Source organism: Balaenoptera borealis (genome assembly GCF_965194805.1).
Source record: "Balaenoptera borealis genome assembly, chromosome: 16".
In the NCBI taxonomy this organism is placed as follows: Eukaryota; Metazoa; Chordata; class Mammalia; order Artiodactyla; family Balaenopteridae; genus Balaenoptera; species Balaenoptera borealis.
In genome coordinates this window covers 77916528-77932554 of record NC_138872.1, presented here as the reverse complement: position 1 = coordinate 77932554, position 16027 = coordinate 77916528, and the positions used below count along the sequence as shown (strand labels likewise).

The window sequence follows — 16027 nt, the reverse complement described above, 5'->3', positions numbered from 1 at the left end:
CAGTTCAAAGGTTAAAAGAGAATTGATCTGTGAGCTCTCACCAATCCCTTGCTTTGCTCCTTGCTCTATGAAGGATAAATCTCTTTTTCAGATAAATCCAGATTGGTTTTCCAACAGATTGGCTTTTGGCCTCCCCGGCTGAACAGTACTTTGACATAACCTGGACAGCCTCCCTATAGCTATGAAGAAATCATTTCCAACATCTGAGGTTAATTCACTAAATGAAGCGTTGGATTTTCTTTCAGGGAAGCAAGAAAAATTGTTTGGATGAGGTTAGAAAAGGCTAGGCAAGCTCAGAGAACATTCCCTGGGGCTCCAGCCCTGCACGAAGCTCTATTGGACATTTCTGGCAGTGCTAGATGAATAAACAGTAGGAAAAAAACTCTTCATTTTCTCATTGTCTTTTATGTTTTGAGTGACTTATTTATTATCCTAAAGGCCTTGTGAGATAAGAAAGATGGGTGGAATTAGCCTTATTTGGCAAATGAGTAGACTGTGCCTGGGGAGTAGTTGAATATGGCTGGTCACTCAGCACACATCCAGTTACACCATACAGGGGACAAGGGGTCTCTGGTCTCTTCCACTGGGCTGTGGTTCCTTCTCATTCAGTGAGTCTGACTCCAAGTGCTTGCAGAAGGAAAGAGAAAAGAAAGAGATGTACAAATCACATCATCCCAGCATAGGGGAATCCTGGCTGCCGTGGCTTCATGCTGTCTCTCCCTGCAGGTCTCAGGATCCCTGCCATTATCTTGTTCCTTGGGAACATGTTATTTGGGGAAAGACCTCAAGTTCTCTTGGAAGACCCACACTGCAGCAAGGACTGGTTGATTGATGTGTTTAAATCTTGCACTGGTGGGAAATCAAGTCCCAGAGGATTGGAAGAAAAAAACCAAGAGGGGGGAGAAGCTCAAAGGCTGGGGCATAGGCAAGGGTCCCAGGGCTGAAGAGGGCTACAATGGGCGTCCTGGCCTAGCAGGTGCCTGAAGGCCCTTGATGTATAGAGGTATTTGTATTTGTGTGCAAGGGAGTGGCACACAAGAGCCAGAAGAGTCTCATCAAGAAATTCCTGGGAGTGAGCATTTCATGGAGAAGGAGGCCTGTTGTGATCTGAAAAGGAACTATAAGAAGGGGACCAGGTGGCCGACCTCAAGGACACCGGGGAATAGGGAAAGCCTTGGCCTTCTGAAAGCCACCAAACTTAAGTTCAAGCCAATAGAGGATGACGGTCTATCAGACTTCTCTGTGCTGATGATATTTGGAGAGTCCTTGTTTATTTTGTCTAATTTGGAGTGAAAAAATATATGTTATGGGTTGAGTTGTGACCTCCCCAAGTTCATATGTTGGAGTCCTAAGGCCCAGTACCTCAGAATGGGACTGTATTGGAGACAGAGTCTTTAAAGAGGTAACCAAGTTAAAGTGAGGTCATTAGGATGGGACCTAATCCAATATGACTGGGGTCCTTATAAAAAGGGGAAATTTGGACACACAGACAGACACGAACAGAGGGAAGGTGATGTGAAGACACAGGGAGAAGACGGCCATTTACAAACCAAGGAGAGAGGCCTGGAGCAGATCCTTTTCTCACAGCCCTCGGGAGGAACCAACCCTGCCAACACCTTGGTCTCAGACTTACAGCATCCAGACTGTGAGGCAATACATCTCTGTTGTTCAAGCCCCCCAGTCTGTAGTACTTTGTGACAGCAGCCCTAGCCAACAAACATAATCTGTTAAAATAAAAATAGCTGCCCCCAATGCCGATGAACCTTGGAAATGTTATGCTAAGTGAAAGAAGCCAGACACAGAAGGTCAACCACTGTATGATTCATTTTCTATGAAATGTCCGGAATAGGTAAATCCATAGGGACAGAAAGTTGATTAGTAGGGTTGCCAGAGGCTGGGAGAGGGAGGGAGTGAGGAGTGACTGCTTCATGGATCTGAGTCTCCTTTGGGGGTGATGAAAATGCTCTGTAGCTAGATAGTGGTGATGGCTGCACGACATCATGAATGCATCTCACATCGATGAATTGTACACTTTAAAAGCGTTAGTTTTCTGTTATGTGAATTTCATCTCATTTTAAACAAATGAATGGGGTGTGTGCATCCATGGTAGATAAGAGCCTGTTGGGAAGGGTACCACCTTCCTCTGTGCAGTTTGCCTCAATGGAGTGGGTGGTGGTAGCCTTGGAAAGGAAGCAGAAGTGTATGGAATCCCTGGGGCCAGTGGGAAGGGAGAAAGGGCACTGGATCCTAGTCTGCTCAAAGTGACCATGGTGTTGGACAGGCATTGCTGAGCTAAGGGGACCGGAAACTGCTTGACCTTGACCTGTATTCTGATTGTGCTGAGCCCAGCACACTGTCTGGATGAATCCCTAGAGTAGACATGTGTTCTTGGGGTGCCCGAGCCTCTTTTGCACACCCTTCTCATGTTGAGAAGTTTCCAAGCTCTCGAGCCTTGCCTCCCAAGCCAGTATCACTTTTTTCCAGGCTTCCTTGCGACTGGGGCGCAGGGATTAACCAGATGCAATGGTCTGGGAACAATTTAGCAGCGATGACATGAGGAAGGAGGCTCTTTGCAGAATTTGTTCCGTGGGAGGGTGGGAAAGGGTGTCCAGCCTTCAGAGGCAGCTGAATGGGGCCCAGGATTGGCGTCCTCAGCCCACAGTGGAGGAGTGCTCTGCAGTGTGTCGTTACAGCTCTCCCCGTGGCAGGAGCAGTTCCAGAATGTTCTGTCGACTGTGCTTCTGACCTCAGAGCCCCCAGTCTGGACTCTGCAAGCCCTTGTGGTGATTCTCAGGCTGCCTTTTATACCTAAACGAAGTGGGGTCTTGTCAGTAAGAACCTTGATGTGTTATGCTTTTACCTCAATAATAACAAAAGCTTCAACATTCAGGCAACTCTTGGCCTCTGTGTTCCAACCATGGGTAGAAAGCCAGGCAGCAGGGACTATAAAATCAAAAATGCAAAGAAGACCGAGGAAAACCCATTCTGTGTTCTAGAGAATTCTGAGCCCCATTTCTATCCTGCTTATCCCAGTTGTTCTTTGGATCACACGGGCCAGTCATTTCTTTCCTTTGCTTCGGCCAGTTCACACTGGGTTTCACTCACATGTAATCAAGTCCCACTTAAGCATGCCCCAAAACTGCAGGGCGTCCATCTGCATCTGCTTGGGTTCCACCCAGAGGGAGCTGGGAATGGGGCCCTTTAGGCCAGGTGTGAGAGGTTAGGTGGGGAATGCAATGTTCCTACCTCAAAGGCAGTAGCAACCCTCCAACAGACTCTGGGAAATCTCCTTGACAGCATCTCTCTGGTACAGAGGACTCTGCTGTCAACTTTTCCACTTCAGCCTAAAGCTATTCCCCCCAATTCCTGGACCTCCCCCCATCTGGCCCTGGGCCCTTGTCTTGGCCTCGCCTGGGCTCACAGACTGACTGGCTTGCCAGACCTGCTCCCTTTTCTCACTGAGTGAACTTCATCTCCCAGAGTCTCAGTTTCTCATTTGTATAATGCAATGAAAATATCTTCTCAGCAACCCCACACAAGTTGGCTGTGGAAAGATGGAAACTATGGTGTGTGAAGTGGTTGGTATTGTGCCTGTCACAAGAGTCTTTTTCATCTGTAAACCATGAAAAACTTTCCCTGGTGAGTGTCTCATGGTTTACCTGCTTTACAGGAAACACAGCAGGTAAAGCACTTCAAACAGTGCTGGGCACATTCTCAAATGCTCAAATGTGAGTGTCCTCCTTTTATCCATGAGGCCGAGACCCTCCAGCTATTCTGCTCCCCCAGTCCTGGTATTTTTTTCTGGTGCTTTGGTCCTCTAGTGTGCGTGACCCCCCATCTCTCCCTCCCTAAGAACTTTCTTGACAATCCCATTGTGTGTGGGGAAGGATGGACTAACATTTCAACAAATGACTCTTCGAGAAAAGCATCAGAAAATTAACCTTAGCGAGGGGCTCCGATTAATTTAAAGACTGCTCTTGGGAAAGAGTTTGCCATATTAAATGCAGTGGGACCTCCCTTGGAGATATTCAGTGTTTAAGGTATCCTAAACACCCTTGCGTTGCCACTAACTATTTTAACTTTACCAACAGGAAATGTCAGTGATGGGCCAAAGGGAATATTTCCTTTTGCCACCAGGGCTTTCTAAGCCTGAGCTCTGGGAAAGGTGAAGGGGGAACTTCTGGTGGTGAGTTTTCTACTGAATACAGCCACTGTGTCAAAGATACTCTTGTCACTTGATTTGTGAATGCAAACGATTTCAAGTGAATGTAGGCTTTACATAAACTCTCCAATTAAAAGTACTGGATGTTCTCCAAAATGGCAAATTCTCCCCTGGCTTTGCAGAGGATGCTAATGAGTTATTGCTAATAGAACCATAAAGCTGTTATTTGCATGAGTAAAATGGAGCTAATGTGTAGATAAAATTAAACTTTAAAATGAAATATTGTTAAAACAAAGCAGTTAATGAATTTAGACACGTTATTGAGCAGATAAGTTTTGCAACTGACCAGAATGGATAATTTTAATTGGTCTCCTTGAATCAAAATCAATATTGGAAATTGTACGGCATATCAGAAACATATCCGTCTCCTCCTTCTGTTCGTATCTGGATCATTTCCGGCATGAATCCCAGGCCCTGTCTCATCAATCCTAATGGGCCAGGAGGGAGGGAGTGGGTCAGATCATTCTCTGCTCTTATGGGGGGCAGCTAATCAATCCTGAAATCCAGGAGAACTCTGCTTGATCTTCTCAAGATGAAGTTTCCAGGGATGTAGTGCAAAACCCAAGTGCCAATCTTATCCTGTGCCAACTTCAGCCTTGGGAGGGAAATTAATAGCCGGATTCAGGCAGGACCCTCCACGAGAGGGCCTCAGATTTGTGATATTAGTGGGCGAGAAGCAGAACAGCAGAGACAGAAGCACTCACTTCTATCCTTCCCACAGTTCAGATCTCTAGAATCCTATGGACGCTTAGTTCTAATCGGTTATACATCACCTAAGATGCTTTGGGTGTGGCTGGGTCCCTGAGGTGGTATGCCTTCCCTGGCATTGCCAGGAAAATGCCATGCACTGAATGGCTTAGATTAGGGGTTGGCAAACCACAGCTTGGAGGACCAAATCCCACCATCTGATTTTGCATGAGCTAAGAACAGTTTTTACATTTTCAATAGTTGAAAAAAATCAAAAGAAGAGTAAGATTTCAGGACACGCGGAATTATATGGAATTCAAATTTCAGTGTCCATAAGCAAAGTTTTAGGGCAGCACAACCACACCCAGTAGTTTATGTATCGTCTGTGGCTGCTTCCTTGACATGATGGAGGAGTTGAGTGGTTACAGTAGAGACTGTAGGGCCCACAGCCCAAAATATTTACTGTATGGTCCTTTACAGAAAAAGTTTCTTCTTGCTTTGGCTAATTGCTGTCCTTGAAGGACTGGCGCTGGGTATGGGGGGGCTGTAGGGATGAGGGCTAGATACTGGTTTTTTTTTTTTTGGCTTTTCCAGTATTGTATTCTTTTCTTTTTTAAACATCTTTATTGGAGTATAATTGCTTTACAATGGTGTGTTAGTTTCTGCTGAATCACAAAGTGAATCAGCTATACATATACATATATCCCCATATCCCCTCCCTCTTGCATCTCCCTCCCACCCTCCCTATCTCACCCCTCTAGGTGATCACAAAGCACCGAGCTGATCTCCCTGTGCTATGCGGCTGCTTCCCACTAGCTATCTATTTTACATTTGGTAGTGTATATATGTCCATGCCACTCTCTCACTTCATCCCAGCTTACCCTTCCCCCTCCCCGTGTCCTCAAGTCCGTTCTCTAAGTCTGCGTCTTTATTCCTGTCCTGCCCCTAGGTTCTTCAGAACCTTTTTTTTTTTTTTTTAGATTCCATATATATGTGTTAGCATACGGTATTTGTTTTTCTCTTTCTGACTTACTAGACACTTGAACAAGATCAGGATTTTATTAGGGAGAAAGAAAGGGGAAGCCGATGCTGTGTAGGAAATCAATGGTGTTCATTACATTTGAGAAGCCATCCAATTTCTCTGAGACTCATTTTCCACACCTGCAGATGTGGGGTATAGCAGATAAGTTTCTGGGGAATTGGTGAGAATTCAGGAGAAGGTGTGTAAATATGACTGGGTGACGTATGAAGGAAGGAAGGAAGGGAGCAAGGGAGGGAGGGAGGAGGGAAGTAAGGAAGGAAGGGAGGGAGGGAGGAAGGAATAGGGAGTCGTCAAAGGTGAGGTTGGGGAGGTGAGCTGGCTCCTATCATTGGCTTTATTCTTCAACATATAGTGGCCTTTGAAATGCTTCAAACAAATGACAAAGTGACATTTGCGTTGGAGGGAGAGAACATGGCATTTGGTGGGTGGCTAGAGCAGAAAGGTCATTTGGTCAGGGAGCAACAAAAATGGAATGCTCATTGAAAGGGAAACTCATCAAATTGCTTTCTCCTTAAGGCTTCCTCCAGGAGAGGGAAGAGACAAGGAAGGGACAGCTCCAGGGAACAGGACAGGGGATTATATGGGTGAAGCGCACTCAGAATAACCCTATTAAAACGGGCATCTGGTCAGAAAGCTGTGTGTCATGCCGTGATGCTCAGACGAGGAAGGTGATGGGAGGAGCCTGGCCACGAGGAAGGTGATGGGAGGAGCCTGGCCCGCAGGGGGCCTCATGAGAGAACGTGGAGAACGCTGTCTCCGAGGCCACGGGTTCTAGTCCTTACCCCGCCAGGGACTTGCTCTGTGACCTGGAGCGAATGGGTCCACCTTTCTGGTTTTCTGTTTTATAATCTGAGAATGAGAAATCTCCAATGGGATCATTTCTTTGAAAACATGAATGTACTAGCAGGAATAGATTCAAGCTTTGAGAGACCCAAAGTTGAAATACTTGGGGAGCTCTCTTTAAGGAAAAAGAAATACCAAATTGAATGAGAAAGTACAAATTTATAAGGCGGCAGGAAATCTGACAAATGATGTATTTTATTTTATTTTTATTTATTTATTTATTTTTTTAAATGGCACAACTTTTTTTTTAAACTTTGGGCTTATTTATTTATTTATTTTTGGCTGTGTTGGGTCTTCGTTTCTGTGGGAGGGCTTTCTCTAGTTGCGGCAAGTGGGGGCCACTCTTCTTTGCGGTGCGCGGGCCTCTCACTATCGCGGCCTCTCTTGTTGCGGAGCACAGGCTCCAGACGCGCAGGCTCAGTAATTGTGGCTCACGGGCCTAGTTGCTCCGCGGCATGTGGGATCTTCCCAGACCAGGGCTCGAACCCGTGTCCCCTGCATTGGCAGGCAGATTCTCAACCACTGCGCCACCAGGGAAGCCCCAAAATGATGTATTTTAAAGTGATGAAAAACACTGTAAACATCACAAAAATTCAGAAAACTATCAAAATATTATTAATGAATTGCTTGATAAATTCTCATCCATTTTTTGGCTGCATACTTTTGGCTCACTTTTTTTTTTTTTTTTTGATGTGGACCATTTTTTAAAAGTCTATATTGAATTTGTTATGTTACTGCTTCTGTTTTATGTTTTGGTTTTCTGGCTGCAAGGCATGTGGGATCTTAGTTGCCTGACCAGGGATTGAACCCTCACCCCCAACATTGGAAGGTGAAGTCTTAACCACTGGACCTCCAGGGAAGTCCCTTGTCTCATTTCTTCATATGACAATGCTTTTATTACATTTTCTGAGGAGAGGATAGAATGATAACTTAGCCTTTTCGATGGAAATCTGTTTTTAATGATTGATAATTGGACAGAAGGAAACACGTGACTCACCCCACAGCTATACTTGCTGTTTGCAGTCTCTCTCTCTCCAGGTCTGTGACCTGCAAACACAGGGATTCTAGTATTTTCTATTTGGCATGACTCCCATCAGAAAACGTAAGCGTGGGGTGTATTGGTAATTGTGTACACTGTACCACTGCGTGAATTCCTAATGCTAAGAGTTTACATTTTTGACTGGACATCAACGAGAACTGAACTCTCTACATACACTGTTACCTGTCTGATGTAAGAAAGACATGTATTTCATACCTTATTCCTGTTCCATTGCCCATGTGCTTCTGATGCTGTGTCAGGATCCAGGGGAGCTGGCTGTGTGCAGCAGGGATATTCCTGAAAACCAGGATGGTTAGAACAACTGACTTTAAGCCATATATGTGTCTTAATGAACCTAAGCCAAATGTGTCTCTAGTGCCCCTTAGCCAGACCCAGATATTCAATAAATGATACTGAGACAAATTGCCATCCCTAATGGAAAGATCATATTATTTCCCTATCACACATAAATACCTCCAATAGTCTATATGGATTAAAGACATACATGTAACAAACAAACCCATGAGACACTTAAAGGAACACACAGGAGAATTTCTTAATGACATTGGTGTAGGGGAGGATATCTTAAATCAGTTGGAAAAGGAAAACGTCATAAAAGGAGACAACAATAGAATTAGCTTCATCAAAATTTTAAATGTCTGTGATGACAATAGACACTGTAAAAACAACTGCTATTTTTTTTAACATCTTTATTGGAGTATAATCGCTTTACGTTGTTGTGTTAGTTGATGCTGTATAACAAAGTGAATCAGCTCTACGTATACATACATCCCCATATTCCCTCCCTCTTGCGTCTCCCACCCTCCCTATCCCACCCCTATCTCACCCCTCTAGGTGGTCACAGAGCACGAGCTGATCTCCCTGTGCTATGCGGCTGCTTCCCACTAGCTAGCTGTTTCACATTTGGTAGTGTATATATGTCAATGCCACTCTCTCACTTCATCTCAGCTTACCCTTCCCCCTCCCTGTGTCCTCAAGTCCATTCTCTATGTCTGCATCTTTATTCCTGTCCTGCACCTAGGTTCTCAACACTGTTCCAAGTCTTTTGCACGTATTATCTCACTTAATTCTAATAACAATAAAATGAAGAGTATTATTACCTCCATTTTAAAGATGAGGGAACCGAGGCAGAGAGAAATCAAATAATTTTCCCAATGCCATGTGGTTAGTTTATAAGTGGCTGAGTTAAGAGACTTACTCTTAACTAAATGTGTTATCCTGTCTCACCTTCTTGCCATTTTATTTGTAATAAAGTGAAAAGACATACCACAGATGAAGAGAAGATCCTTGCAATTCATAAAACCATCAGAGGATCAACATTCAGAATATATAAAGAACTCCTACATGCCAATTAGAAAAATAGAAACAGCTCAGTTGAAAATGGGCAAGGGATAAGAACAGATGGTTCATGAAAGAGGATCCAGAAATGTCAAGACACACAAGAAAAGATGCTCAACGTTACTAGTAACTGGGAAGATGCAAGTTAAAACACCAAGGGGATTCATCTCATAGCCAGCATGCGTGCAAAGGCTGAAAAGTTTGGTAATAGCAAATACTGGGGAACATGTAGGGACCAGGAATTATTCTGAGGGTCAGATGATGCAATTATTTCCAGGAGCAATTTGACAGGATCTAATGGAGTTGAAGATGTACAGTTCTTGTGACTCAGCAATTTCAAGTCCATTAGACTCTAATAGAAACCTTCACGCTTACGCATAAGGAGGAGAGTGCCAAGTTTTCTCTACTGTACTGTTTTAATTGCAAAACAATAAAGATGTTAAAAAAAATAATAAAATATATACATAATTTTAAAAACTGAGCTAATTTTTATCAAAGGAATACATGCATCTAGTTTTTAAAAAATCAAATAATACTAAAGTGTTTATAATAAGAAGCAACTTTCCTCTGCGGGATTTCATCACCCCCAGTCTTGCTCCCTAGAGGCAATCACTATCTACTGTCTTAGCTTTATTTCTTTCAGTATTTATCTCCATATTTCTGAATAACATGTGTAGCAGGGCATTGAATAGATTTTTGCTTTGGTCTCAGAATTGCAGCTATAACCTCAAAGTGGAAAATAATAGGTGCTAAAAACTCCCACAGTCCAAAGAGAATTGACAAGATGACAAGACTAGTCTCCCAAGATCTTACTAACATGTGGCAGAAATAATAGGAATAGATAACACTTGTCCCAAGTCCTATTCTCAACTCCTTAGAGTCATTTACTCATTTAACTATTGTAGTAACCCTACGAAATCCCTCTGTTTTATAGATGAGGTAACTAGTAATTCTGACCACCGACAGAAGTAGGTTTCCATCACAGATAGTCTCGCTCTTGACCATTACATGATACTGCCTCTAAGTGGCCTTTCTGCCATCACCCGGTCCTTCCACTCCAGCCTGTATGGGCAGAACACCAGAAACTGGAAGGATTTTGCCCTCAGCCTAGGGGTGTCTCTTCACTTTCCTGTGCACCCTGCACATTGCAGCTGTGAATCAAGAAATTGGGGGGGGGGGTGTTCCAAGTAGAGGTTAGGGGTATCTACAAGACGGCAAGATGGGCATCTCATTCCTCTGATGGCTGTTTGTTTGAGGCCCATTGGCTGATTGCCCTTCATGTCTATTTCAGCAGGGAGGAAGTAATGAGAGCAAGATGGGAATAAAGGCATGGAAAAGATGCAGGATTTCTTGTAGACCAAAGGGGCACTGGGGAAGTTAGCCAAGCTTGAGCCATCTTGGTGGCACTCTGCTGGAAGGGACAGTAGGAGCAAGAGGCCAGGGTGTGAGGTTGGATGGAGTCAGAAGAGGTGAACCTGGTGGTGAGAAGGCACCTGAGGGTCCTTCAAAAAACTCATACAAGTTCCATATGAGAGAGCGAATCAGCACCAAGATTCTGGCCAAATGGTCAACATCTAAGACCAGCCAGTGTTAACTAGGAGGCAACAACAGCAGTGTCAGGTAAACATAAAAGTGTTTACACCTTTACTCTGACCCCTACTTCCTGACCAAAATGGAAGGGGGTGAAATTGCTGACATGTCTCCTTCACGCTTTGAGTTCCTTGGTTGAGGCTCATCTGGAGATGAGAGAAGAGAGGAGAGGAGGACATTTAACAGGACCTAAGGTTGAAGTTTTAAAATGAAGGCAGAGGGATTGGACATTTCACACCATTCTTAAAATGACCAACAAGCTCTGGGGTCTGACTGAGAGGTTATTAGGTGAAAAGAAAATGAAATTCAATATAGCACAGTTGAAGGTAGAGATCAGATGAGAAAATTAAATGACCTCATGTTTATACCCTCATCTCAGACTGAGAATATGCAGTTCTCTGAGTAGCAGATGGTTGCATTGGCTGAATACATGTGTTTTTTCCACTGCTTCTTGTTGATTTATCAGTTTAAATATTGTCTATTGTGTTTTTTTGTATGTAGGTAAATGATGAATTAGCTCCTTTTCACGCTTCCTTTCTACACATAAACCTTTTCTTCCCTATCCTAACAACTCAGCTGTATGTTTAGAAAATCAATCATAAGATTTATGTTATGGTAGCTGTCTAAATATTGTTCACTCATGGGCCATACTTTGTCTTTGATTACATTTCCTTTCTTGGAAATGAGTAGAGGATAATTAATTATTTTTCATTAACCTTGTTTTCTATGTACATGTCTTTGAATTTTACCATCAGACCTGTCAATTTCCTATACATGGTTATTTTCTCCCCAAATGTTCACACATATGAAATCTTTCAGTTTTTTCCTCCCCCTTAGAGTAATCTCTCCTGAAAGTCCAATCTACCATTCTTGTTCTCTGAATCTGCTGCATGGCTGTTATCCTGAAACTTTCCTTGGTCAACTTCTTGCATAGGAGTTAAGTTTTCCTAGATCCAGTCTTCCTTTGTTTTTTCCTTTCTTGGCTGTCTGGATTCCACTTTCCCCCTCCCTCCCTCTTTTCCTCCCTTCCATTTTCTTTCTTCTGTCATTGCATGTCTGAAAATGTCTTCATCATAGTTTCTTCTTTTTTGGCTTATGTAGCTGTATAAAATATTCTAGATTTTTATAAATTTGGCTCCCCCTCAAAAGCCCAGGATGTGACAAAAGCCTTTTCATGTGTCTGTTGATCATTTGTATGTCTTCTTTGGAAAAATGTCTGTTCAGGTTCTCTGCCCATTTTTTAATTGGGTTGTTTGTTTTTTTTGATACTGTGTTGTATGAGTTCTTTACTTTGTATATTAAACCCTTATCCGATATATCATTTGCAAATATCTTCTCCCATTCAGTAGGTTGCCTTTTTATTTTGTTGGTAGTTTCCTTTGCTGTGGAAAGCCTTTTCAGTTTGATGTAGTCCTATTTGTTTATTTTTGCTTTTGTTGCCTTTGCCCAAGGAGACATATCCCAAAAAATATTGCTCAGACTGATGTCAAAGAGTTTACTGCCTATGTTTTCTTCTAAGGGTTTTATGGTTTCAGGTGTTACATTTCAGTCTTTAATATATTTTGAGTTTATTTTTGTATATAATGTAAGAAGGTGGTCCAGTTTCATTCTTTTGCCTGTAGCTGTCCAGTTTTCTCAACATCATTTATTGAAGGGACTATCTTTACCCTATTGTATATTCTTACCTCCTTTGTCATAGACTAGTTGACCTTATGAGTATAGGTTTATTTCTGGGCTCTCTATTCTATTCCATTGATCTATGTGTCTGTTTTTGTGCCAGTACCATACTGTTTTGATTATTATAGCTTTGTAGTATAGTTTCAAATCTGGGAGAGTGATAGCTCCATAAAAAAGAATGAAATTTTGCCATTTGTGACAACATGGATGAACCTTGAGGACATTATGCTAAGTGAAATAAGTCAGACAGAGAATGACAGATACAACTTCATTCATATGTGGAATCTAAAAGACAAAGCAAATGAACAAACAAACAAAACAGAAATAGACTCATAGAAACAAAGTCATCGAACAAACAGGTGGTTGCCAGAGGGGAGGAAGGTGGAGGCACAGATGAAATAAGTGAAGGGGATTCAGAGGTACAGACTTCCAGCTACAAAAAAAAAATAGGTCAAGGAGATGTAATGTACACTTGGATACTATAGTCAATAATGTAACAACTTTGTATGGTGACGGATGGTAACTGGACTTACTGTGGCGATTATTTTGTAATGGATAAAGATCTCAAATCACTAAGTTGTCCACCTGAAACTAATATAATATTGTCTTTCAAATAAAACAATAAAAATCAACAACAAAAAAGAAATGATAATACCAATTATGTTTTCTTTTAAAAAATGAGCATGTGTTTAGGGAGAGGATTTATGTAGCAGAAGCACTGCAGACCTGGGGACCCCTAACACATGAACAACAAAGACTACCCTTTAAACAAGCCTGCTGACCCTTACCCTCTCACCCCGCAATCAGTGATTTCAGATGTAATGAAATCCTGATCAATCTCTATACTGTAGGTAACACACTCTTTCCCCTTCAGTTTTTAGAAAATTTATTTTGTTGAAGTATAGTTGATTTACACTGTTGTGTTACTTTCTGCTGTACAGCAAGGTGATTCAGTTATACATATATATACATTCTTTTTCTTATTCTTTTCCATTATGGTTTATCATAGGATATTGAATATAGTTCCCTGTGCTATACAGTAGAACCTTGTTGTTTATCCATTCCCTATATAATAGTTTGCATCTGCTAATTCCAAACTCCCAATCCATCCCTCCCTCACTCCCCTTACCCCCTTGGCAACTAAAAGTCTGTTCTCTATTCCCCTTCAGTTTAAACTGACTTGGGGGCTGTGCTACTCAGCAAGCAGGAGAAGCTCCCGTCCCTGCCCTTCTCGCAGTGTATGTTGTCACTCCTAATAGGGAAAAGATCAACTCCTGCCTTCCCTTGTCTCTCCTGATTAGAATCACCAGTGCCCTCCACATTGGGGACCAGACTCAGTGTGTTTCTTAGCCAGTCCTGACTCAGGCAGGGCTGCAGCCTGCAGCCTCAGCCCTGCCAAGAGGAGTGGGGCCCGGAGTTACTCCTGCTGCCTGTTTCTACCTGTCCTGATATGACCTGATCGTGTCTGGTGCTGTTGGTTTATTCAGAATTAAGCGAGGGCTCTACCTCTCTGCATTTAGCCTTCAGTCCATTATGGGGAGCAGCGCTCTGAAACATGCCCTCCCTGGCATTAGGATGCCTCCTGCCCTAGGGAGTCCAAACCTCCTCCCTCGGTGTCCAGATCCCAGCTGCCTCCCACTGTGAGGGGAGGGGCTGTCTTTTGTACTTGTAGGACAAGTTGACCAGCCTGCTGGTTTGAACTGCATCCTGTAGCCCCTGCCTGAGCATCCTGGAGCTCACCAGTCCCTTTGTGCTGCTTTGTGTAGTGGACGATCCAGCCAGTACTGGCCTCAGACCTGGGCAAAGGGGCTTCTGTCCTGGCTTGCACACTTTAGAGGGTCCCACCAGGGCTATCCTCCAGCTGGACGCAACCCGTGGGGCAAGAAGACCACGTGGTCAAGAGGATATGCCCACCTGGAATCCACAGCTTCCCCCTAGACCATACTCCAGATACCTGAAACTCAGAACTCAGCCTCGACAGTCATGATTCTGCTTCTAGGGCCTTTGCAAGCCTCTCCCCTGGGAGCTGCCATAGTATGAACGACTCTAGGCTTGAAGCTTAGCCTAAAGCTATTTGCATGGGGTGTGGAAAGAATTTAGACATGTGCAAACATGCAAGACCTTTTGCAAAGCAGGATATAACCCAGAATGGGGAGAAAGGGATCAGGCAGGGGGCTGGGGGTGAGGGTCTCCACAATGCCATATTCAGCACAGAACCCAGAGAAGCTCAAGAATTCTAAATTCTGACTTGGCCCTTTAGGTTATCATGAAGATCTATTTGTCAAGGAAGAAATACATACTTTATTTAGCAGTTCGTTGGCTTGACTTACAACCTGTTACTATTTCTCTGCCTGGCGTGAAGCCTCTATTTATTCTCTTACCCTGGACCCTACCGAAGTCAGAGATGGGTCTAGGCTTAACCCTTGTCCCATCTGGTCACAACAGCCTCCCTACCACTTCCTCATGTTCTTGAGACACCATATGTTTCATACTCAGGTGGAGCCAAAGTGTGACATAAATAGTCTTGCAGCATCACAGGAGGTAGAGGGAAGCAAAATACATTCAGAGGAATGAGAATATGCTGATAAAAATAATAGGGGCTTTAGAAACCAGCCAACCTAAATCCCAGCTCAGCTAGCAAGAAATTTGACTTCTCCAAGCCCTAATTTTCTCATTTGATACAAGTGGGAAGGATTCTATACCCTAAGTTTGATAAGGATTAACCAAATGAGTCAGTCCAGGGCCTTACACAATGCCTGGCTCATAATCCACACTCAGTAAACAAGCCTCTCTCTCCTGCTAATTTTGGAAGGTTTCATTCTCTTAGAACGGGATCCACCAAGACTAATTTGTGTCCTTTTCCAGCATAGTGCATGGAAAAGATATTTGCCACTGGAATCTGATGTCTGTTGCAAGAGCTGCCCGTTCTTGGACTGTCCAGTCTATTCTAGGACCCCTGACTTCACTCCCCCCATCTCCCAATCTCCAACCCTGGGATCTGGTCTTTCCAACCACGTGGGCTGCTTCCATCTTGCTTCACCACTGTTTGGTATGATTATCCAGGATGTTGTGTTTGGGTTTTTTTGCCATGAGCTTTCCCCATAAGCCATTCTGGAATGTATATTCTAATGTGTCCAGACTGACCTTCCTCCTTCCCAGGCTCTGGCTCTCACAGCAGGTCTGGGTGTGGGCACCATCCATGGTTCAATTAGGACCATGAATGGGGCTAATGTGTCCCATCTCCTCAGGAAATAGAAGGCAGATGGTGGGGTAATTGCCTAAATCCAGAAAACTAGGAGAGAGGGATAGAGTCCTTTGTAGTGCCCAGAAGAGGAAGTAAGGAACTCTAAGCCTAGCAAACTGCCAGGCAAGCTAACCTGTAACTCTTCCAAGTCTTCATTATAAGTTGGTTTGCTCTAGGTTTCTTGGCAAAGTTGAATTTTAAAAATTCCACCTTGTGTTACTTCAACTAAAAGAGAATACATTTTAGCCTATAAATAGAGATCTATAACCAAACTCTCAGAGGGAACCTGGCTGGATATATGTAGAGGATATATAAAGAGGTGAA

The 16027-nt window shown here is 43.4% G+C and overlaps 1 long non-coding RNA gene across 1 annotated transcript in view; it reads left to right on the top strand.

The window, feature by feature from the left end:
- Nucleotides 1–15729, top strand: part of LOC309612682 — a 399141-nt gene extending 383412 nt beyond the window's left edge. The window contains exon 6 of the long non-coding RNA XR_014235335.1: nt 4092–15729. This is a non-coding gene — a long non-coding RNA (uncharacterized lncRNA). The remainder of the gene's footprint in view (nt 1–4091) is intronic.
- Nucleotides 15730–16027: the final 298 nt, after the last annotated feature.